The sequence below is a fragment of the Chlorocebus sabaeus genome, chromosome 12 (genome assembly GCF_047675955.1).
Source record: "Chlorocebus sabaeus isolate Y175 chromosome 12, mChlSab1.0.hap1, whole genome shotgun sequence".
Taxonomy (NCBI): domain Eukaryota; kingdom Metazoa; phylum Chordata; class Mammalia; order Primates; family Cercopithecidae; genus Chlorocebus; species Chlorocebus sabaeus.
The window spans coordinates 38,646,113-38,669,871 of NC_132915.1; the positions used below are offsets into that span (position 1 = coordinate 38,646,113).

Here is a 23,759-nt window from a genome sequence, read left to right on the forward strand (position 1 = left end):
TAAATTTCCCTTAGTCTTGTATATGTGACTGGTATGAAGTATGTGAGCCCCTGGCAGGCACCTATAGACTCATGAAACACATGGGGATTCATCACCTAGGGTTGCTGACCTGCTAAAATGCCTCATATTGAACCAATGAGGGATGGTACTGAGAAAACATCTTCAAATGCCTCTGGTATGTCAAACAACATATTTTAGTAGAGAAGATCTCACCAAATAAAAGAATGAAGAGTGAGAGTAGATTCCAGGAAAATGAAAGGTGGTTGCATTAGCCTTTCTGGAGCCTTCAACAGGGCAGTGGTGAGAATCTTGGTGATCATTCAGTCGTCCAAGAAAGCAGTCAGTCATTTTGAAGACTAATATGCATTTTACAATGATGGTTATTATATGAATTTGTGGAGGAGGAGGTGAGAGAGTTGTAGCAAAATGCATTTTAAATAGCAAAATATGAAGAGAAATTAAAATGTTTGTTAATTTTCTAAAAATTAAAACCTTCATATGTACATAAAATCACACAAATATTATGATTAATATTTCTGTGTGCATTTTAAAATTCACCACCTGGATGGAAAAAAAAAAGAAAAGAAAGGCAAGGAGTAAGTTATAGGTTTTAGGTCTGAGGCTTCACGGACGCTTGGATATACTGGTGTTTTATGAAATAAAAGGGAACTGAAGGTCCATCTCAGGTCCCTAAGCCCCAACACAGAGGCATTTTCCCTCATTTAAAGTGAGAAATGAAACAACCCTTCATGTGAAATCTACAGACTGAGACGTCTAAGAATTTGTGTCCTAACAGCTCAGATGAGAAACAACATAACTTATTTAATGCTCAGAGGGACTTTGATGTGAGTGTAGGTGCTAAGGTTGACTGATAATTTGTTCTTTCCTTTGTCCTAGCCAGAATGGCCAAAGACCTACATTCATTGGAATGAATTTAGTGGAACAGTAAATGGAACACAGTACTTCAGCTACGGCATCTCTAATGTTTTCTTTATGTATTTATGTGAAATCTCGTAAAGACCTAGAGAAATAAAATAAGTGTTTTATCCTTCCTGGCAGAGACTATTTTACTAATACAAGTTGGCTTTTCAGATTTGTTGAGAGAATTTCTATTAAGCAAGTGGAAGCATAGTTTAGGCCTAGTATGTCTCATTTTGGTGATTATTAATTTTTTCTTTAGATTTTAACTAAGTAATTGCGTTTGAAATTAAAATAAAGTGATTGAGGACATTTATTCTTTTCTCCTTTTATACTAGGGTATATACATTTTTCTTTTAAAGGACAAAATGTTTTTATTTCAACCTTACTTTTGAAGGGTGGCTTCACTGGATATAGGATTCTTGGCTGAAAAAATTCACTCCTCTGCTTTTTATAATACTTTCTATAAATATCACATATCTGCTGTAAATAAGTGAGCAGAAAACTTATTGCCTATTATGGACACTTCAGAGGCACTTTTGAAAGTGATAGTACATGAGCAATGGGATGGGGGCGTGGCTCACTTCTTCAGTGCCTGGCTGCTCAGACCTCCAGGGGAGCATACAGACGGGCAGGCTGTGGGGCTCCGACCCCACCACAGTGTCTAGGGTGAATGTTTACAGCTGAAGCCCCAGTGGGCAGGTGTTACAGGATGCTCTTTTAGTTTCCCACCTATAGGTGGCTTGTGTTAACCAGTTCAATTAGACTCCCTTCCTTATCACAAGGACAGAGGGATTTCTGTATCCCAGAGTTTCTTGCCTTGGTGTACCAGAAGAATCGGATCACACGTGGGCTTGGGAAATTAGTGCAAGGTTTTATTGAGTGGAAGTAGCTCTCAGCAGATGGGGGAGCCAGAAGGGAGATTGGTTTTCCCCACGACCAGCTGCTTATGTCTTCTTCCATTGACATGTTCCTCTTGCTGTCCAGCAGCTTCTATCCTTACCTTGCTAGGGTCTCGGGTTTTTACAGGCCCAGGATGGGGGTTGTGGCAGGCCAGGGTGGTCTCGGAAAACGCAACATTTGGGCACGAAGGCAGAAGTGCCTGTCCTCACCTAGGTCCGTGGGGATGGAGCTTTAGCCAGGGACCACACCCTCCTCTACTCAGCCCTTCCCTTCCCCTCTTCTGTATCATTTAAAGGGACTACTCTCTTCCCTTCTCAGCACTAATGTATCAATATATCTACATGTATAGCATGCTAATAATTGCACTGGGAGAAGAGGCATGAACTAGGACTGTCCAAGTAAACTAAGATGTATGGTTACCTTAGTTTTAAGCATCAGTCAGGTACTAAAGAGAAAGCAATGGTGAATGATTCCAAGGCTTCATTCAATCACAGGCTTGTTCTCATATACAAGTTTACGAAGAAACATGATTGCAAAAACAGATTGTAGCAGGAAAGTTTTAAATATACGAGCCAAAAACTGCCATCAAAAATTTAAAAAAAAAATCTTTTATTCCTGTAATTATAGGTATTAGTCTAAGGAAAGTAAGTAGCATGTGTATACTAATGCATTTTGTTAATTTCTCCAAGATAATTTCTCAAACACTTAGAAAGAATAAATAATAAAACAGGCTTTCTGAGATAATGAGTATAAGGGAATGCAATAATATTGCCACTCTTCTGAAAAAAAAATATTTCAAAGTGGGTATTTTAATCAGGATCATTAGGGAGAGTTGGTACTGAACAATAAATCAGTGTGGGAGAAAAAATATATATGCATATATTTCAGTTTGTAATAGGAGTCTATGGGTTTGTCTCTGACTTTGGGCAAGCAACTGAACTTTTTCTGGGCCTCATTTTTCTCATTTATGAAATGAATATAATAACAGTGCCTCCATTATAAGGTTGTGGTGAGGATTAAATTTGATAATATATGTAAAACATGTAAAATAGGGATAATATATAGCTAGTAGCATACTGCTTAGCGATTGCTCTTATTATGTTCTCAAAAATACTAAAATGCCACTGGGCGCAGTGGCTCTTGCCTGTAATCCCAGCACTTTGGGAGGCCGAGGCAGTTGGATCACCTGAGATCAGGAGTTCGAGACAAACCTGACCAAGACAGTGAAACCCCATCTCTACTAAAAATACAAAATTAGCCGGGCGTGGTAGTGCATGCCTGTAATCCCAGATACTCTGGAGGCTGCACTCCAGCTTGGGCCACAAGAGTGAAACTCTGTCTCAAAAAAAAAAAAAAAAAAAAAATTAATTAATAATAATAATTTAAAAATGTTAATTATAAGTTCCAGTAATTTATCTTTAATTGCAATAACTTTAAGTTTCACCTTTTTTACTTGCCTCATATAAAATGACATACACTAACCACTGACAAGACTTGAATATATATTCATGTGTATTATGCTGTAAAGAAAACCATTTGGTACCATACCTAACAGGCAGTCATTCTAGCAACAGCTAAGTAGGGAATCCTTGAATAGAGTCTTAGAATATTCATTTACTTGTCTATTTCTCTAATTTGATTGTTGTCCATTTGTGCAGCAAATAGTTACTGAACATGCACTCTGTACCAGAGGCTGGGGATACAGAAGGGAATATTCTAAACAAAGTCACTCCTTTCTTATGGTTTCTATAGTTTCTATATATTCTAGTATTAAAAGCTGGACAAATAAATAGATTTATAAAAGGCAAGGTAGGTTAGTGCTCTGGAGGCAATGGAAAGTAGATTAAGATCATTAAGTGGGATAAGAAGAGACAGAGGTAAGAGAAAAGCATTGCGGTAGGGTGACATTTCAGCAGAGACCTGAAGGTTGCGGGGGGAAGTCACATGCTGTTATGTGAGAAAGCACTCCAGGTACAGAGAGCAGAGGCCAAATTCCTCAAGCCTGACATTGGTTGGGGATTCCTGAGGCAACAGGGAAGCCAGATTAGCTTAAACTGGTGAAAGAGGAAGATGGAGGTGGGAAACCATGTCAGACAGGAGACTAGAGGATGGGCAACTTTGAAGCCCATTGTAAGAACTTTGGTTTTCATTCTGAGTAAGATTAAGGATCCATTGGAGAGTTTTGAGCAAAGATTATGTGAATTAGAATACAGAAGTACGTAGATTTTTACTTTAAAAATACTTAAGAGAAATGGAAAAACAAATTCTCGGGCTCATGAAACACTCATCAGTCAACGGTAGGTCCTGCCTTGGGGTTCTCCAGGCCCTCTAAACAGCTTTCTAATGTCCCAAAGTATTCTTAGCAACAATAAAAGATAAGAGAGTAAGAGAAAAGAAGAAAATATTTTTAAAAAATTAAAAATGTGTTATTATTATTATTATTGCCTTAGGACAGGTAAAAGAGGTAAGAGATCGAGGAGGTAATTCTTGGACAAGTAGATCCCATTACAACTTTTAATACAGTCACAGATGCTTTACAGGAGCAACTGAAGCAGTCTTAGTACTGCTTTTAAAGAGGACAGTAGGCACAGTCTTACCAAGTTCTGAATTTCCTCACTTTGTCAAGCAGTTGCTGTGTGACTTTGAAAGAGTTATTAATACATAAGTAACCTGTGTTTGTTTCCTCATCTGTGAAATTCAGTAAAACTATCTTACATGCTGGTTGTGAGGAGTAGTTGCTTGGCACATAGTAATCACAGACAAGTGTTTGCTGTCATTGATAACAGGATTGGATTTCTAAGAAGATAGTGTTGATTGCAAGATGGTGTTTATCAAGATATCTTGATAAGATGGATAGTTTTTATTGTGAGATGCATTATTAAGTTGAGGGTTGCTTTAAGGATAAGAGATTACATTAAGTGCACTAATTGACTTTTAAATCTAATTTTAAGAAATGTCAAATATGAATAGAAATGGGAAATAAATGGAGGGTTTATGATCAGGGATATTCTATATATGCTACACATTTACTGCTTTATCATTTAAAATAAGCCTCCAAATTGAAAGTGAGTCAACATTCGACATATCATCAATATTTTCCAAGGAATAATTTGTGTAACCAGTTTTCAAAACTAGAGGCTATAAATTACTCTGATTTTTAAATGATATTGATAAACAAGGAGACATTTCATTTTTTAAATGACAATAATGTGATTATTGAAATAAAAAAATATAAGACTTGATCTGACTAATGGGTAAAACATGAGCACCACTAGGTAAGACTTTCTACCATGACACTATCTTAAATTAGAAGTCACTAATTATGTATGCATGTGCCAAAATAAAACTGTTCTAACAAATGATGAATTTACATACACAATGATTTTAATCAAGGCACTTCTTTGATTGTACAATTATCTGTTTTGCATACACAAAATTTGAATTCCGTACATGTGAGTCCTCATTTGTATATGCACCAAATTATTTTGTTGGTGCAACTTAGAAATCTCTACTTGATATATTAGGGCATTATTCCTCTTCCATTTATAGTAATATGTTTTCAGTTTTTATTAAGCAGTAAAACCAAACTCCCTGGAAGAACATGGGAAGTGGGTCCTGCTTCTAGTCATAATAGAGGGAAATGCCACTATATTTCCATTCTGTGTTAAGAAAAAGCAAAAAGTTTCTTCCACACACAGTTTGTTCCTTTCTGCCTTATTTGGAATGTATCTCAAAATTTAAAGAAGACTTTGGTTTACAGAGAGAATCCTTGAGTGGCAATCATATTGAGTTTGCTCAATTTTCAACATTGTTAGTCCATAAATGATGAGAGTAGGGTGTTGATCCTTACTACTCTTAAGCAACAGAGAAAATTTACAGCTGTTGAAAAGTACCAAATTTATAGTCCTGGAGACAAATATTCTCTGTAGAGTTCCTGAAAAAAGAAATAGCCAGAAAAGCAGTGAAGCAAAACGGATTATTTCATTATGGTCTTCCTGGACAACCGCGACTCCCCTTGGTCCTCATCGAGAGCAGTGTGCTACATACAGTAATCTGGGTGCGTTGATGACCGCAGTGATAAAGCTCTTAGTAAGTGGGATGTTTGTTTTGTTAAGTCATCCTGACAGGCCCACTGGGACGTAAACTTGCTTACAATGCAAAGTTATTCACAACCTCAAAATGAGACTTCTGTACATTACAGAGAGGTCATTGGTAACAGCAGAAATCTTAGCTTTTGAATCATTCAAATCAAGATCTTTTCTGCATCTTTGGGTTTGGTCTTGAGGATTCAACTGAGATAAAACTGTCTAGTATCAGTAGATACAAAATTACCACGGTCCCTCTGTTGTCTGCCTGCCTGCACATGTGTCCTTGCACATGAGGCCAAGAGTAGAATTCTAGTTTGTAAATTTTCAGTTTTACCATCTTTGCTGTGACTCAAGCCTAATTTGATAATCAGGCTATAAAGAGATCCTTTCAAATTCTCTGAAAATTCTTGAACTTTGAACCTTGCAATTTATGTAACACTGGATTTTCTATAATGCATTTCTTCCTGGCTACATAGATGACCCACTCTTATTGGAATAATCCCAGGTCAAATTTGTCTATGATGTGTCTTCAACAATATTTTGTAGTCTGCTTTCTTCCAGTGATCACTTTCAATCTCCTCAGGGAGGGAATATGCTATAGTAATGAAACTACAGTACAGTAATTAGAGTCAGCCACATTGACACGGCTAGGTAAAAAGGAATCCCTGGAGAACTTCTGATCAACCTGCACATTTGGAGAATGGGATGGAGCCATGGAAGTTCCTGTCATTTGTAGAGGGGAGGAGTCTGGTCTCTTAAGTTCCTGTGTGATGGGGCAGGAGCTGGTTAATTGGCTTCCCTCTTGCTCTGCTGAAGGTTTTTCTCTTTTTCCTTTTTCACCCAATAAATTGTTTTTCTCACCCTTCTATGTGTCCACGAACCTAATCTTTCCTGGCTGTGTGACAAGAACCTGGTTTTGGCTGAACTGAGGAGAAAGCCCTGCAACAATATCTGGTGTGATAGACTGAACCATGCCTCCAGGTATGCTTACACTTGTCATCTTCCTGATTAACTCTGGGCTTTTCATGTAACTTATTTTGACCAATGGGACGTTAGCAAGCTTGATACCAGGAGAGGCACTGTGCAAAACTCCTTGGAGCTGAGCTGCATGCTGTGTGAAAAACCATGCTAGTCTGCTCTATAGAAAGGACATATGGACAGCCGTTGGAAGATGACTCACCATATAGAAAGAGGGGCCTCATGGGAAAGAACTGAGACCTCCAGTTAATCTCTTAGCTGAATATAGTTGCATGAGGGATCCTTATTGACACTTATTGGAGTGGAATAACTGCACAGTCAATCTACTCTCAGCATCATGAGGAATAACAAATTGTTATTTTAAGCCACTGAGATTTAGGGAGGTTTCTTCCATAGCAATAGATAATTGATATATTTTGGGTTAAATTCAGCCTCCGTTATTTGCTGAGCTATGTGACTTGGGTGAGTAGTTTAACCTTTCTAATCCTCAGATTCTTGAGCTCTAAAATATATTATTATTTCCACAAGGCTGTGGAATGGATTAAATACTGAATATAAATAATTTAGCACAAGGCCTGAGCTATAGTAAGTGCTTAATAAGTGGTAGCAATTACCATCAATTTCATCATTTCAGTCAACATCACCATTATCACAAATATCATAACTACTAGTACCCATGCCAACACAAACACCGCAACATTGCCACCAATACTTTCCTGATAGTGCTTTCATGATGCCCTACTGCCATGGGGAGAATCAATCTTTTTCATTAAGATATTCTTAAACCATATATACACACACAACTTTTATTTTTTAAACCATTCATATGCACAAAATTTTTATTATGTTAAAAGATGATGTAAAGTAATAAAAATAAGTTATTTACATGTCCCTTTACATCATTTAATCAGATTACTAAACAGGTAAAGAGATTTGACAAAATCATTCAGAAAGCAAATGGAATGGCTATATTTGAATTCTATGTCTTCATGTCATGAATGCTGAGGCCTTTTAAAAAATTCTGGCTGTTCTAAAAATAAGAACTTGCATCTCTCACTAAAAGGACATCTCCATAGGGGAAGAGATTTTATTGCCTTTAGTGCTCTATTCCTAGTACCTTAAAAATTGCCTAGTATATAAAAGGTCCTCCAGAAGCGTTTGTTGAATACATGGATCAATTCACAACTTATTGGAAGTTTACGGAACATTTATTGTGGAGCCAGAGTATTTGGGTTTGAATCTCAGTTCCAACACTTACCAGTTAAGTAAATTTTAACAATTTAATATTTTTGTGCCCCAGTTTTATTATATGTAAAGAGGGTAATAATAGCACATATTATTTAGGATTTTCCTTATAAATGTGAAACTCTGAACGGTGCCTGGTAAATAGTCATCACCATGTAACTCTTAGTTATTATTATTATCTTGTTATATTGAGCTTTATTGATGCATAGAATAGTATATGTATGCATATTGAAAGAAAGTCAAGAAAAATGGTGTTGTGTGGTCTGAAACAATCGCTTCCAAGCTCCATTTCTGATTAGAATCACCTGGAATGATTATTAAAATTCAGATCCCTGCCCCCTCTACTCCTCCTTCCATGCTCTATATTTGTAACAATTGCACCAAAGATCATGTTTGCATAGTCAGCTTTGGAATGCAGTGAAATCAAATGAATTTTAATAATGCATGTTCAGGTACCATATAATTTAATTAGAGAAGATATTTTGGTACAGGGGTTTTTCCATTGACCTATAAATTCAATCCTGTGGGGAGCTGCGCATTCTACCGTGTCTCTACCATGTGCCATTAGGATGTCTCCTCTCTCCTTTCTTCCTTTCCTCTTTCTTCCCGCATCCTTAGAGAGAAGATGACTACTCCCAGGTGATGCTGACCCCCCCAGGAACATGAAAAAGTGTGGCGTCTAGTAGGTCCTTGCTACTCAAAGTGTGGTCCACAAAGCAGCAACATAAACATCACTTGAGAACTTGTTGAAAATGTAAAATTACAGGCCCTAATGTTAGGGATTTTCAACTCCATTTCCTGATGTAATCACCAGGGAGTTGAAGCATCAAAGTTTAGCTGTTAGGCTTCATTTACTTTGAGAGACTCTGAGGTAATTCGTTTGGGTAGTACCCAGGTCTAACTAGCCTTTTCGACTCCACAGTTGATTCTGATATGCAACCTGGTTTAAGAAAGGAGAGTTTTAGCAGAAAACTTCAATTGATTTTGAAACATCTACTTCTATGACCTTCTTCAAGTGCCTACAAGACTCTGGGTTTCAGAAAATTCTTCAGATTTCCTTGCACCAGTGGGCCAGTGGCAGATTTCCTTATACGAATTTCCTCTTGGCCCCATTATTCATGGTTACTAACCAACCCCACTAACTTTGGCATCTACCCCCTTTTCTCTGTAATCTTGAGATCTGCACAAGCTGAAAAATCAGACTAGAAAGCATTCATAATGTCAGTAGGAATGTGGTACGAAAACAAAAGCATTTTATCACATTTTCAAGCAAAACTCAAGTACTTTCGAGCATAATAATGATGATAATGTCTACTTGTATTATGGTTAGGACTATCTACACCCACAACCATTGTTGTTGCTTTTTGTAATTAGACTATTACAAAGTGATATGATTGCCTTTGAATAGATTGCAATATTAGAATAATGTATTTATATTTTTGTAAAATCTTGTATTTTGTTCACTCAAAAATTACTTGACTGAAAGAGATGGACTTTTTAAAATCCTTTACAGTTTACCCTGGAATAATTAGGCAATAAGAGGGAAACCAGATATAGAAGCTAGTCAAGACCCAGTTCTTTTTGTATGTGACTGAACTAAAACAGCATTTTTGCTGTAATCTTAAGATAATCTTTGAACAGTGAATCAGAAGCACTAAAAGTCAAATCCAAATCAAACATTTGAAAATTAATGTCTTGATTGAAGTCTCTTGGGGAGGAGTCAAAGGAAGAGAGTTATTTATATACTACCTTACTATTTACGGTGTGGTTTTTAAACCAGCAGCTTTGCATCACCTGGGAGCTTACAGAAATCAGATTATTAGGCCCTACTTCAGCTCAGATTCTCAATCAGAATCTGCGTTTTGAAAAGATAGCCCACATTACTCATAGACATATTAAGGTTTGAGAAGCACCAATGTAATATACAGTAAGGCTTTTAATTTTTTTCTCCAACATTTGCTTTTTCTTAAGTCACACCACATACAGCATCCCATACAGTTGCTCTATTATTTCTTATCCAAAACCTATGTAAATTTTTTTACACCTTCAAACTTGTTATCCTCCTGCCAACCAGCTCCCACTCTGGCCATTTCTTATTTTACCAAGCAGTCTAGTCTGAGGGAAGGGGGAGGATGCTATACAAAGACATTCTTTCATAACATTTTCCTTATCACAATTGAATAGGAACAAAAAATGCAACACTTTCCCTCAGTATGCTCTAAACTGGTAAACTCTCAAGAAGTAAAATGAGTAACAATTTTATGTAGAGTCTTCTTTTTGTAAGTCTGGCAGTGTGCAGAGAATCCTTGAAAATACCAGTTTACCAGTACTGTGAAAGCACACAAATATGTTGTGTTTATTCTTCCAAGAGAGACATAAATGGGTAGCAACTTCTCTGGAGATGAACTATATTGATCCAAGTTATACCCACTCATCTTAGTTTCCAATGAATAATCATAGCAATATAAGGCAATTATGTAAGCTAAGGAATGTAAATTCTTTTTCTTCTTTCTCTTATTGTAAGGATAATAGAGAAAACAAAAAATAATTTTTGTGTCAGTATACACTGGGTATTCTGCTATCAATCTAAAAACTATAAAGTATTTCTTATAACTACTAAAAGAGTAACTAACAACAGGATATTACTTTTCCAGTTGATTGAAAGATTGTTAAACTTTGAGTAAGTGAAGCATCTGTGAAAATAAACATCTCTGTTGACAAAATCTGGTTGAAAACTAAAGTCTTAGTTTTAATTGAAAAGAAACAAAACATCCTAAAATTCCTAATGGATTGCCAAAAGGAAACTCATTCAAAGAATTTAACCAAAGATTTTATGGGTAAAATAAATCCTTTGGAATATCAAAAAGAAAAGTATTCCGTGCAGACGTAAGATGAGCAAAATAAACTTACCACAGTTGTTCAGTTAATGGACAGGCACCATTATCTGAAACAACAAAAATGTATTTTGTTATTGTGATCATAAAAACTATCAAAACCTTTCAAATTGTCTTCAAACACATGTTATAAACATAGCTATAGAAGTAAAATTAAGTAAGCAATGAAGATATATTGTCTGATCTCAATTATTTATTTCAAATGAAAGTGTTTCATCATCACCATTTTAGGATTAGAACAGATTATTAGTTGTTTATTAAAAAATCTTTTTTATAGGCATACCTGGCATATATATATATTGCACCAATATTTTCTTCTGATATATGAGTTTAAAAGGCAGGCAGAAATACAGAGTCATCTCTTTAATACAATCTTGGTCCTGGCACAAACACAATCTTGAAATACTTGTCCTAATACTCAGCTCTGACAGTGCCATATACACCACCTTCCTAAGCTCAAAAATTCTCTTTGTTGCCCACTCAAAACAAAGCATAGCATTCAGGAGCTTTAGTAGGTTGCTGCTATTCTAACTTTTTATGATTGTTTTCCATAATTCTCCAATGCATACTCATGCTACTTTTCAAGTTTATCTCCCATTATTTTCCCTTGTACCCTAGTCTCGAATTGTAAACCCCCCTTCCCTTCCTTTCTTCCTTCCTTCTTTCCATACTTCAGTTTACTCCATTTGCTCTGCCTCAATATTTTTATTCTAGCTATTCCTTATGGCCAGCTCAATTAACATCTCTTCAATAGAGCTTGTCTTGACACCTAGAGAAGAAATTATTCTCTTTCTAGATGTTTCCACCATATTTTATACATTTATTACCGTACTTTATCAGATTCTATTTTGTGTGTTGATCCCATATTGGTGTTTATGCCTTAACCCTGTTCATTGTTTCCTACCCAGAAGACTTCTTGCTATGCCTCTGAAGTAGGAGATGTCCAGAAGATGCTAGTTGAGCTAAAGGAAACAATGTATTTAGTGTATAGATAGCATATGGTAGACATTTTCTATATTTTGTCAATCATTCTTTAAGTGAAAAGTGCAATTTCCATTGCAGTTTCTGCTAATAAAATTTGACTGTTAAAGACATAGTAATATACCCTATGAATAAAACTTTTTAGTTTCACAAAAAAAATAAAGAAATTGAGGGTGAAAAATGTTCTTCACTGATAAATGATTTTTAGAAAAATTCTTTAAGACTTTTTCTACCATATGGGAATACATTTTCTTTTTATATTTTCTAGATTTAAAAAACATGTTTTTCCCCTATGGGGTTAAATTTTGTATGGAAAGTCAGTGTTTTGAGGAACAGTGACAGATTTGCTTTGAACTATGAACATGGTCATCCCAGAACCAAGATGGAAGTTACTAGCATAATCTTAGAAAACAGAACTTATCTTCTTATGGAGAATGAAATAATAACATTGCCTTGTTGGTAATTTTATACTCCTAGCCAACTATGCCAGATCAGACTCTGCCTATATGAAGCATACAGGTGTATTACATACCCACAATGTCTCATACTTCACTATTCTTCTGGACCCACAATCACTTTAGACTTCAAAATGTTGGCAAACAATTCTGTGTAGTTACTTGTATTAAGGTTTTCTGCGTTGTTTGCCTAAAAAAATTATCAATCCACTATTCTGCTATTTCATTAAGAACTTTTTTTTACTGGTTCATGCAATATATTATGTATCAAGAGAAGGTATTATGGAATAAAATCTTAAATAACAGAAGTAAAAACTTGTACATAAGTATTTAAAATAAAAGCACTGGTTTCTTAATTTGGTAAGAGGGAGGACTTTATTAGGTTATTTGTACCTAAGCATGGAATGTGATATTTCAACATTCAGTTTCTCAGATTTTGTGCTCTTCATTCCAATCCCCTCTACTTCTCATCATAGGAGGAACATGACTTAACACACAATTATGATTTTTCTCCAAAGTTTTTGTGATTTAAAGACACCCCTAGAGTAGAATAATACTCAGTAATTTAAAATGTGCTGGCAGTCTGAGTCTACATCTAGATTATTAGTGGACATTTTCCTCTCCAAAGGCCAAAGTTTTCCAAGTGTTCTGATATGGTTTGACCATGTCCCTACCTAAAACTCATCTGAAATTGTAGCTCCCATAATTCCCACATATTATGGTAGAGACCTAGTGAGAGTAATTGAATCATGGGGGTGGGTCCTTACCATGGGGTTCTCATGATAGTGAATAGGTCTCATGAGATATGATAGTTTTATACAGGGGAGTTCCCCTGCACACGCTACCTTGCTTGCTGCCATGTAAGACATGACTTTGCTCCTGCTCCTCACTCACCTTCCACCATGACTGTGAGGCCTCCCCAGTCATGTGGAACTGTGAATCAATTAAACATCTTTCTTTTGCTAAATTACCCAGTAAACATCTTTCCTTTACTAAATTACTCAGTCTTGGGTATTCCTTTATTAGCAGCATGAGAACAGACTAATACATGATCTAAATAGAATAATCAGTAATCATGGAAGTACCCTTAGAAATATTAATAAAAGTGAAATGAATTTTTGTTATAATTATTAATTCCTATCATCTATATTATTTTGACTTTCTTAAAAAAATAGAATGTGGACCTAACTTTACCTACTGATATTTTTTTTTGGACTGGCACTGGTAGATGAGTAAATAGAAAAATATGAGTTGTAAGTACCCATTGATTTATTGCTGCCTTGCACTTCCGTGCCAGAGGTAATATAGTTGGGCAAGGAACTGCAGAGATCTATGGCTCCCTACAAATAATGACTCAATAGCAGTCTTCTATTTTACTCAAATGGTAACCAAAATTTAAACAAGAAACTCTCCCTGCAGAGAAACATAAAGCAGGGATTATTTAAATGTCCCCAGTATCTGTTCTGAGGGTATTTAAAAGGAGATTTTCTTTCACATGATTGAAAACACCAGATAACAGGACCAATCAAAATCTGTCCTTCTAATACTACAACATAGTTTCAATGATGTATATTTGTTAACTGTGGATCTAATTCACTTCCTTTATCCAACCCCGCAAATTTTTTTCAGGCCAAGTATCTTTTCCATTCATTTCCACCACATCTCTCCACCCGCTATAGAATTTTGATTAGGTCCTGAGAGTGGCATCTGGAAAATACAGAAATCCTTCCAGTTAAAACAGATAATCACTAAATGTATAACAATTGATTGAGAGAAGAAGGAAGATACTGTAAACAAGTTTGGAGCTTTTGCTTTGACTCTAGCAATGCTGGTAAGAATGAGGAAATGGAGTCAAAGCAAATCAAGTGATTTATGGACAGCATATGCACCTACAGAAAGTTTCTCTTAAAAGAAGTTTCCTGAGAACCTTTCAGATGCAAATTTATTCAAATAACATTTAGAATTACCCATCCACTTCTCCATATTCAACCATTTAATTCTTATAAAGGGTGTCTATTTTCTATAAAAGAATCCTGGCATTTGAACACAGGAACAGAATACTAAGTTGGATATTGTCCCAATATTGTGATCATATGATTTGTTAGAAAATAAAGCAAAGAAAAAATTAAATATGTATTATTACCTTCTCTGTATATCTGTACTAGGCAGGTGGTAGGAATAAGCCAGCTATTTCAGTATTGACTTGTGGAACCAATTATAGAAATAATTATAAAAGTAAATGCGAATAGGTACCCATTCTGGGCATAGAAAATTATTTTTGCAATGCCATTCTTATGAGTTTCAATAATATAACTGAAATACATACATGCAGATATAATACATATATTCTGTCTCTATCACACACACATACACATATGCACACATACATACACAAGTCATCAGAGAAATCTCCCTCTTTTTTAATTACATCAGATTTCTCTTTCCTTTGGCATTTCCTTTTTCTCATATCCAAACTCCAGTCCTTATCTCTCATATCAGTCAGGAGTAAGTTCAGGACTTGGACTGAAGTGGCAGAAGGTGAATGGTAACAGGGAAAGGAACTGGGTCTGAAGTATAATTGGTATGACTGACCTTACTACATATATTCTTTAAACAGCCCCTGAACCAAAAATACAGACCATCCTTTCTCTGAAAAACAAGAAGGCCAAATGTTATGTCTTATTTTTTTCCCCTGAAATACAAATAACTCTTCTTCCAGTCACTGATAGGGTTTTTCTATGTGCCCACCTGAATCTCATCTTGAATTGTAGTTCCCATAATCCCCATGTGTCCTGGGAGGGATCCAGAGAGAGGCAATTGAATCATGGGGTGGTTACCTCCATGCTGCTGTTCTCCTGATAGCGAGTGAGTTCGCACAAGATCTGGCAGTTTAATAAGGGACTTTTCCCTCTTGGCTCAGCAATTCTTTCTGTCATCATGTTAAGAAGGACATGTTTGCTTCACCTTCCGCTGTGATAGTAAGTTTCCTGAGGCCTCCCTAGCCATGCAGAACTATGAGTCAATTAAACCTCTTTCCTTTATAAATTACCTAGTCTCAGACAGTTCATTAGAACAGTGTGAGAATGGACTAATGTAGTCATAATTGTGAGTTCTTTATGTTTATTACAGGGAAAACATAAAAATACAAATGAAAGTGGGTTCATTTTTGCCAAAAAGATGTGTCAGATATTGTAAACCAACAGTAAACAATCTTAATGCAAAACATATTTGAAATACTGGAATAAAATATGACAAATATTGTAATGCACCCTTGAAAAAATATAGTACAGAAATGTCCAGTGGCCAAAAATGAAGAGAAAAGTGGAAATGGTTAACATGCAGTCAGTGATATTTGGATGTTCCCTGCAACATTTGTTAATCTTAAAGAAGAGCCTTGGGATCTCTAGGAGAAGTGATGAAAAGTCTCTCCTAAAAATCTCTCACAAATGTTTCAGGTTTGAATGTATACCACCCGCAAGGACAAAGAAATCCTAAAGGGAGAGTTATCAAAACAAGTATTCCTGTGTTGTTACCTCATACATTTAATCACCAAATGTCTCTGGAAGGGTACATTCTCAACAGAGGACACTTAGGATTTCTAAATAAAGTCCTGTTAAGTAGAAGCTCAAATCCATAATTATAAAACACATGAGGAAATCATGAGTGAAAGTAAGTACAAAGATCAAAATCAAGATTAGAAATACCAAAACATTGAGATAATGCAATTCCAAACATAGATTATGAAATTAGTATTTAAAATTATTAAAAATAAAAGATGTCAGAGCAAATATGTGAAAGACATATTAATCCAAAGAACAAGACAATTTTCAATGGGTACCAATTTTTAGAAAAATGTAATAATTGAAATTAAGTAAATAAACCGATATATTAAATACAACTAAAGGAAGAATTAATGGGCAAGCAGAACTGAAGAAATTATCCATAATGTTGCTCAGAGAAGCAATGAAAAATGATGTAGTGAGAGGGCATATGGGATGTGAAAATTAGGGTGAGATGGTTAAACATTTGTTTAATAGGGGGCAAAAAAAAAAAAAAAAAAATGAGGCGCCGAGCGCGGTGTCTCATGCCTGTAATCCCAGCACTTTGGGAGCCCAAGGCTAGTGGATCACTTGAGGTCAGGAGTTCAAGACCAGCCTGACCAACATGGTAAAACCCCGTCTCTACTAAAAATACAAAAAACTAGCTGGGTGTTGTGGCACAAGCCTGTAATCCCAGCTACTTGGGAGGCTGAGGGAGGAGAATTGCTTGTGCTCGGGAGGCAGAGGTCGCAGTGAGCTGAGATTGTGCCACTATAACTCCAGTCTAGCCGACAGAGCAAGACTCTATATCAAAAAAAAAAAAAAAAAAAAAAAAAAAAAAAAAGACCAGAACTAATCTAAAAAGAATAATGTATGAATAATGGTCAAGAATTGTGATATCACATGTATAAGTTGTGATACATTTCTAAATATTGATATGAATATTTTCTCTCTTTCTCTCTCTCTCTCTCTCTAGGAAGCTAATCATATCTCAAGTAAGATGCACTTCTTAGATTTTGAAAGCACTGCATAGTCACTCTCCATACCTCCATGCACTTCAATAAAAAACAACTCTATTTCATTTCTGCCTGTTCTCTTACATTGTAAAAAATATCTTAACCATGTGATAAATCCAGTGAATAAATAGTGGTGTAATATCAAACAAATCAGTAGGCAAATATAGTGGGTTAAAATGAGTAAGAGATAATTTATTAATTTTTTTCTTTATGAATTAAACAAAATTTTAAATGTTTAAGTAATGAATATTTTTAACACTCAATATGTTTTGTATGCTATTTTAGGCATTGGGGATATAGTGGTAACCATGTGGACATGTTTTCTACTTACATTATTGTGACATGGGGAGGCAAGAGAAAGACCACACACAGCTAAACAAATAAAGGAATAAGATAATTTCAGATAGTTAGTGAAATGGAGAAAATAAAACATGCAATATAGCTCAAAGGAGGAATATTTAGATTGGATGGGCAGGCCTGAGCAACACAGAACAAGCCAGTCATGCAAGGTAAGAAGATAGAATGTTTATGTAAAGGAATAGTTAGCACACAAGGACTTGTGTGCACTTATATTCAAGCAACAGAAAGAAGGCCAATGTAACTAGAATCTAGTAAGCAGAATAGAGTGGTAAAAAATACAGTTAGAGAGGTAGGTGGCCAGATTAAGAGTGCAAGTAGGCCAGTGCCAAGAAATTTGGGTTTATATTGCAAGGGCAATGCAAAGTCATTGGAGGGTTTTAAGAAGTTGAGTGACATTATGGTTTTGTCTTAAACATGTTTCCGGCTACTCTAGAAAATTGAAAGCCAAGGAAGGAGCAAACACGGGAGATCAGTTTTGAAACTTTCCAGGCAAGAGTTGGTAGTGGTTTAGACCAAAGTGTAGCTGGAGATGGAGAAAACTGGAGAGGTTTGTATAGATCTGGAATATATTTTGAAGGTGGAACAAGTCTTGCTAATGGATTGGAGAGTAATGAGTGAAAAAAAGGCATTATGGATAATTGCTGGTTTGGAATTTTAGTAACTAAGTGGATATTAGTGGTATTTACTGAGATGAACAAGACTGGAATAGGAAAAATACAGGTTTACTATATCTGTATCATCTGTGTTAATTAGAACCAACACACATTTTAGCCACTGTAGATGGGACATATATCAGATACATGAGTACAAGTGTCAAGTAAGAAGTTGGATGTGGAAACCTGTAGTTCAGTGGAGAGTCTAGGACTAGAGATAAACATTGAGAATCATTATCATGGAGATCATGTATGAAGACAAAAGAATTGGAGAGTACATAGGTAGCACATTAGAGAGTTTAGGCCAGAGCCCAAGAAGTCCAAATATTAAGAACGGGAACTGAAGACATGTTGCAACAAAATTATGTGGCCCTGCGCTAGATGGGATGGTTTAATTTAGTCTTTTCCAAGTCCCTACTTTATGTCATGTTCTATACTTCATGCCCCAGTGAACAAAATCAACTGGTTTGTGGTTTAGACTCCATAAAATCATGCTTATTTCCCCATCATTTCTGGATTCAGGATAACATCCCAGTGGCGCCCTAATGATGTGTCAATTTCAACTAGCTCTTTATTATTCCAGCCACGAAGCATTTCTTATAGGAAACACTCTCCTTCATTTCCTCCCAATTCCTTTCAAAATCTAAAACTCACAGACAATTTTTTCAGTAGGAATAAATAACATTATGATATTGATTTTCTCTGCTATACATTTTGGGAAAAGGAGTTATAACAAATTTACAATGTAGTTGCAGCTTAATATTGTTCTCTTTACTCTATTTGATCCTATTTTTGCAAGTTATAACTGAACATGGAAAATTGCAATGGCTTCTGGATTAAAGTGACGGATTCTCAGGTTCCTCGAGGGTTACCAATCACCATAGAAGTTGCAGGCAAAGCAACAAAGTATGTCTAACTCCAGTAGAAGAAATAAGGTGAAAATAAAGAAAACCATTAGAATCCCTGCCATCCTACATTAAATAGAAATATGCAGATAGACATCACTAGAAACACATTTCATGGGGAAACATTCTGCTCCAGGGCATGCTTCATAACATTAGCCTGGGTAAATCTGCTTCAGTTTCAATTAATAAAATTGTAAATTCAGGACTTGTGCTTTAGCTAAGTTATAGTCTGGGTCTGTGCTCTGTTAGATTATTCTTTTTTAAAGCAAAATAAAGCTGTGAATAAAGCATGCTCTCTAGAAGACATTATTGTGGTTGGTGCAAAATTGAATTTTTATCCTATACCTTGGGGGAGACAGTTTAACAAAATGTATTTTCCCCCATTATCATCATTGTGTCCATCTAAGATTTTTTTCCAACACTGAAATCATTTTTATGTAGCCTTGGAATGTGTATTGATGTTTGTCCTTTGGCTTTTCTCCTTCTTGAGATAATTTGTAATTTGCTAAAACATTGTAAACACTAGAGCTCTGCATATTTTCTGCGTGTTTACTAATCTGTTTGTGCTAAAAAAAATTGCAAGTTTGCCATTTAATTTTGCTGCTATTTTCCTTGTACATTAAAAATATGTTATTTGGATAACTTTGGTTGGGAACATGAAGGGCTAATGTTAAAATTTACCTTTGTACTCTATTTAGAGGAATAAAATATACTGAGAAAACTGAATAGCTAAAATAAGATTTTAAGGAGAATGTTTATATACCTAAGAAGATAAATGTTTTTGAAACATATTAAAATTATCCCCTGAAAAGTGCTGTTAAAAAGCTGGTAAGGGCCACTCATTGTTTAGGCCATTACTTTGATTTTGGCTTAGGGACTTTCAAAATCTGCCTTCTTTTGTCTCTATCTTTCACTCTCAATTAGAAGGCTTAGAACATTAAACTTGCAGTAAACACTAAGCTGTAGTTCTATTCCATGAAATAAATAAATGGAATGAATAAAGGAAGAAACAGAGGAATGCTACATGGCTGAAAAACTTGAGACTTCAAGAAATATTAAGAAAAGCATCTTCCGTCTTTTCTACAAACTTCTACCTTTTCACTGAAATCAAGACATGTCACATTCACAGTATTTACTCATTTTTTTTCCAGTGTAGATCAGCCTTTCTTTCTTCACAATTCCAAACTGATAAGAGGGAATATTTTGACATATTTTATATATTCTTGAGTTTTCAATACCATTCCCAAAAGCAAGAGGATTAAAGCAAGTTTTTGAGAGCAGGGAGCAGGATTGAAAGAGTGTTTTGGGGTAAGAGAGACTGATGAAGTTGGATGCTTGAAGAAAGAGTCTGTGGAGAAGGAGAATATTAATGAGCAATTTTATAGTAGAGATAAAGAATATGGTTAAAGAATAGTGGGCTTGAAAAAAAAATCTAATATGAACTCTTTCTTCTGTTTTCTTTTTGAGATGAAGATGTCTTCCACGGAAAAGGCACTTTTTTCTGATTCTTGTCTATTATAATGCTGAGCACTGGAGCTCTGGAGCTCAACAGATTGGACTTGAATTAGGAGTTTGCCATTAACATTGTGCTCTTGAGAAAATTAGCAAATTACTTACCCTCTCTGACCTTCAGTTTTCTCATAGGTAAATGGTAATAGTAACAGTTCTTATTTCAGAAAATACTGGTTTTGGATAGATTAGATAGGTTTACCCCACCATTTAAGTTCAAGCCCTCATTACTTGATTTATAATACTGTAGATTGGCTTATCGATAACTGAAATTTAAATAAATTAAACAAAAGCATGCCTGTTTTTGGTGTCTGGGTTTTTGGCTCAATTTCTGAGCATCAACCATGATGACATCATATATGATAGTTGTTTATTCATTTTCATTGCTGTGTGGGATTCTAGTATATGAAAATACAATGGCGAAGTCATCTGATTTACTATTAATGACATTTATCTATTTCCACCTAACATGATTATAAATGGTTCTGTAAACATATTTGTACATGTTTAATTGTGATACATGTAAAAGTTTGTTGACTACAGAATGGGAGAAAATTTTTGCAATCTACTCATCTGACAAACGGCTAATATCCAGAACCTACAAAGAACACAAACAAATTTACAAGAAAAAAACAACCCCATCAAAAAGTGGGCAAAGGATATGAACAGACACTTCTCAAAAGAAGACATTTATGCAGCCAACAGACACATGAAAAATTGCTAATCATCACTAGCCATCAGAGAAATGCAAATCAAAACCATAATGAGATACCATCTCACACCAGTTAGAATGGCAATCATTAAAAAGTCAGGAAACAACAGGTGCTAGAGAGGATGTGGAGAAATAGGAACACTTTTACACTGTTGGTGGGACTGTAAACTTCCACTATAGTGGAAGATACTGTGGTGATTCCTCAAGGATCTAGAACTAGAAATACCATTTGGCCCACTGATCCCATTACTGGGTATATACGCAAAGGATTATAAATCATGCTTCTATAAAGACACATGCACATGTATATTTATTGCGGCACTATTCACAATAGCAAAGACTTGGAACCAACCCAAATGTCCATTAGTGACAGACTGGATTAAGAAAATGTGGCACATATACACCAAGGAATACTATGCAGCCATAAAAAAGGATGAGTTCGTGTCCTTTGTGGGGACATGGATGCAGCTGGAAACCATCATTCTCAGCAAACTATCGCAGGAACAGAAAACCAAACCCTGCATGTTCTCACTCATAGGTGGGAACTGAACAATGAGATCACTTGGACACAGGAAGGGGAACATCACACACCAGGGCCTGTTTTGGGGTAGGGGTAGGGGGGAGGGATAGCATTAGGAGACATACCTAATGTAAATGACGAGTTAATGGGTGCAGCACACCAACATGGTGCATGTATACATTTGTAAAAAACCTGCAAGTTGTGCACATGTACCCTAGAACGTAAAGTAAAATAATAATAATAAAAAAAGTTCTTTAAATTAAAAAAAAAGTTTGTTGAAAATATACACAGATAGGGTATCTACAATGAGTACACCAGACAGACTTATCAGACTAAGAGTGGATAACTCTGAATAATAGGATATGAATAAATTTTTGTCCTATCCTAAATTTTCTACCGTCAACAAAAAATATATTATTTTGAAATTATTATACCATATTGATTTAGAATAGAGAGTCAAAAAGCCAAATTTCACTTTTAGTGCCACTGTTTATTCCCTCTGTAGCCTTCACACTGCTAAGACTCAGTTTCTTTATTTGTTCCTCTGTAAAATTTGGAATCAGAGTATCTCCCTCACATGATTGTTGCAAGGAATAAATTATCTAACACACATAAACTCATTTCAGTTCCTTCCACACTAATCATTTTATAAATGCTAGTTGCAATTGTATTGTTATATCTATGGTAAAAGAACATTGTTTCCTTGCCTATGACATAATTATCTTGTAAAATTTGGTTTAGATATAAGGAAAAATTATAGTGTAGTAATTTTTTAAAAACCCAAATACTTGGAAAGTAGACTTTTAATTTTTATTGACATTATAGGAACAGGGAGACAATCTGCCTGTTGGGTAAGTTACCTAGAAGTACATCTAAACTGGATTCTGTAAATGCATGAACAAAAGCCATGAAAGTAACATTGGCAGTAGAGAGAAAAAAAAAAAAATACAAGAAATTTGCTTTATCAGTATACTGACTGAATCATTATTGATGCTTCTCACAATTTTGTTTTTGGGTTTGTTTTCTTAAACATTCTGACAGCAAAGGAAATTATTATATGTGCAAATTGGGTATCACTTCTTAAACTTTTGAATCAGCTGGAAACTGTACTCAACTGAACCAGCAAAATCTAAAACAAATAAAACACCATTTATGAGAGAGCATTTAAGAAAACCATAAGTACGGCAAGCATTTTTCCCCAACCCATACAGCTCAAATATAAATGATTCTAAAATGTATGTGCCGTGTTTACAAATGTGTCCTTATTGAGATTCATACCTGCATTACTTGTTTGTTCAGAGTCCTAGAACATTATAATAAAATGGAAACTCTCACTCTCAATTAGCAGATTCATTTCAATTAAGAAAGGAAAACAAAGGAATAATTTTCATCAGCTTCCACTTACTTCTTAGTAAATGGAAGAAAATATATTTTAAGGAACCTGACATTAGATTAAGAGGCATTATATTAAGGAAAGAATAGGGATTTGGGGTTTCAGACAGAGCATTGTTTGAAAATCAATACTGCCATTTACTAGTTTCAGATTTGGGGCCGTTTTTTCAAAAATAATGATGGTGAAGATTAAATATGATAATGAACATAAAACATCCCTCACGCTGTCTGGCACAAAGTGCATTCTCAGTAACAATATTTTCTTTTTCCTGTTATTCTATTTTTTAATTATTTCCTTCTAAGTAATAGAAATTTCTCAATATTGGTATTAGTCTGGTGTGTTAGAGACTTTTTATATCATGCAATATATTGTAAAATATATTAAGGTCTTTTAAAAGATCAGTATTTATCAAGAATATAAGAGACTGAACTTTCTTTCATCAAAACTTAGACACAATTATTGAAGGATAACTTTTCTGAAATGTGTCTTTATTCTAGAATACTCTTATCTGACAAGGATAGATGGGTAATAGTCTCATATTATGCTTTTTTATTTTAATATAAAGACAAATATATGTGCTCTGAGCTTATCTCAGTATATTATTCCCACAGTATTTTTATAAACTCAGGGCTATTGTATGATAATATTTTATGCACCTGCCACTGCTCTTGCATACATAATCTAAGACAA

General features: G+C 35.3%; 1 protein-coding gene across 29 annotated transcripts in view; it reads right to left on the reverse strand.

Annotated features, from left to right (window-relative positions):
* PTPRD (protein tyrosine phosphatase receptor type D) overlaps positions 1 to 23,759 on the reverse strand; it is a 2,332,079-nt gene that overhangs the window by 1,070,559 nt on the left and 1,237,761 nt on the right. For all 29 annotated transcript variants that reach the window (XM_073021577.1, XM_073021575.1, XM_073021576.1 and 26 more), the window contains one exon: positions 11,043 to 11,076. The gene's annotated coding sequence lies outside the window, so the exon portion shown is untranslated. The remainder of the gene's footprint in view (positions 1 to 11,042; positions 11,077 to 23,759) is intronic.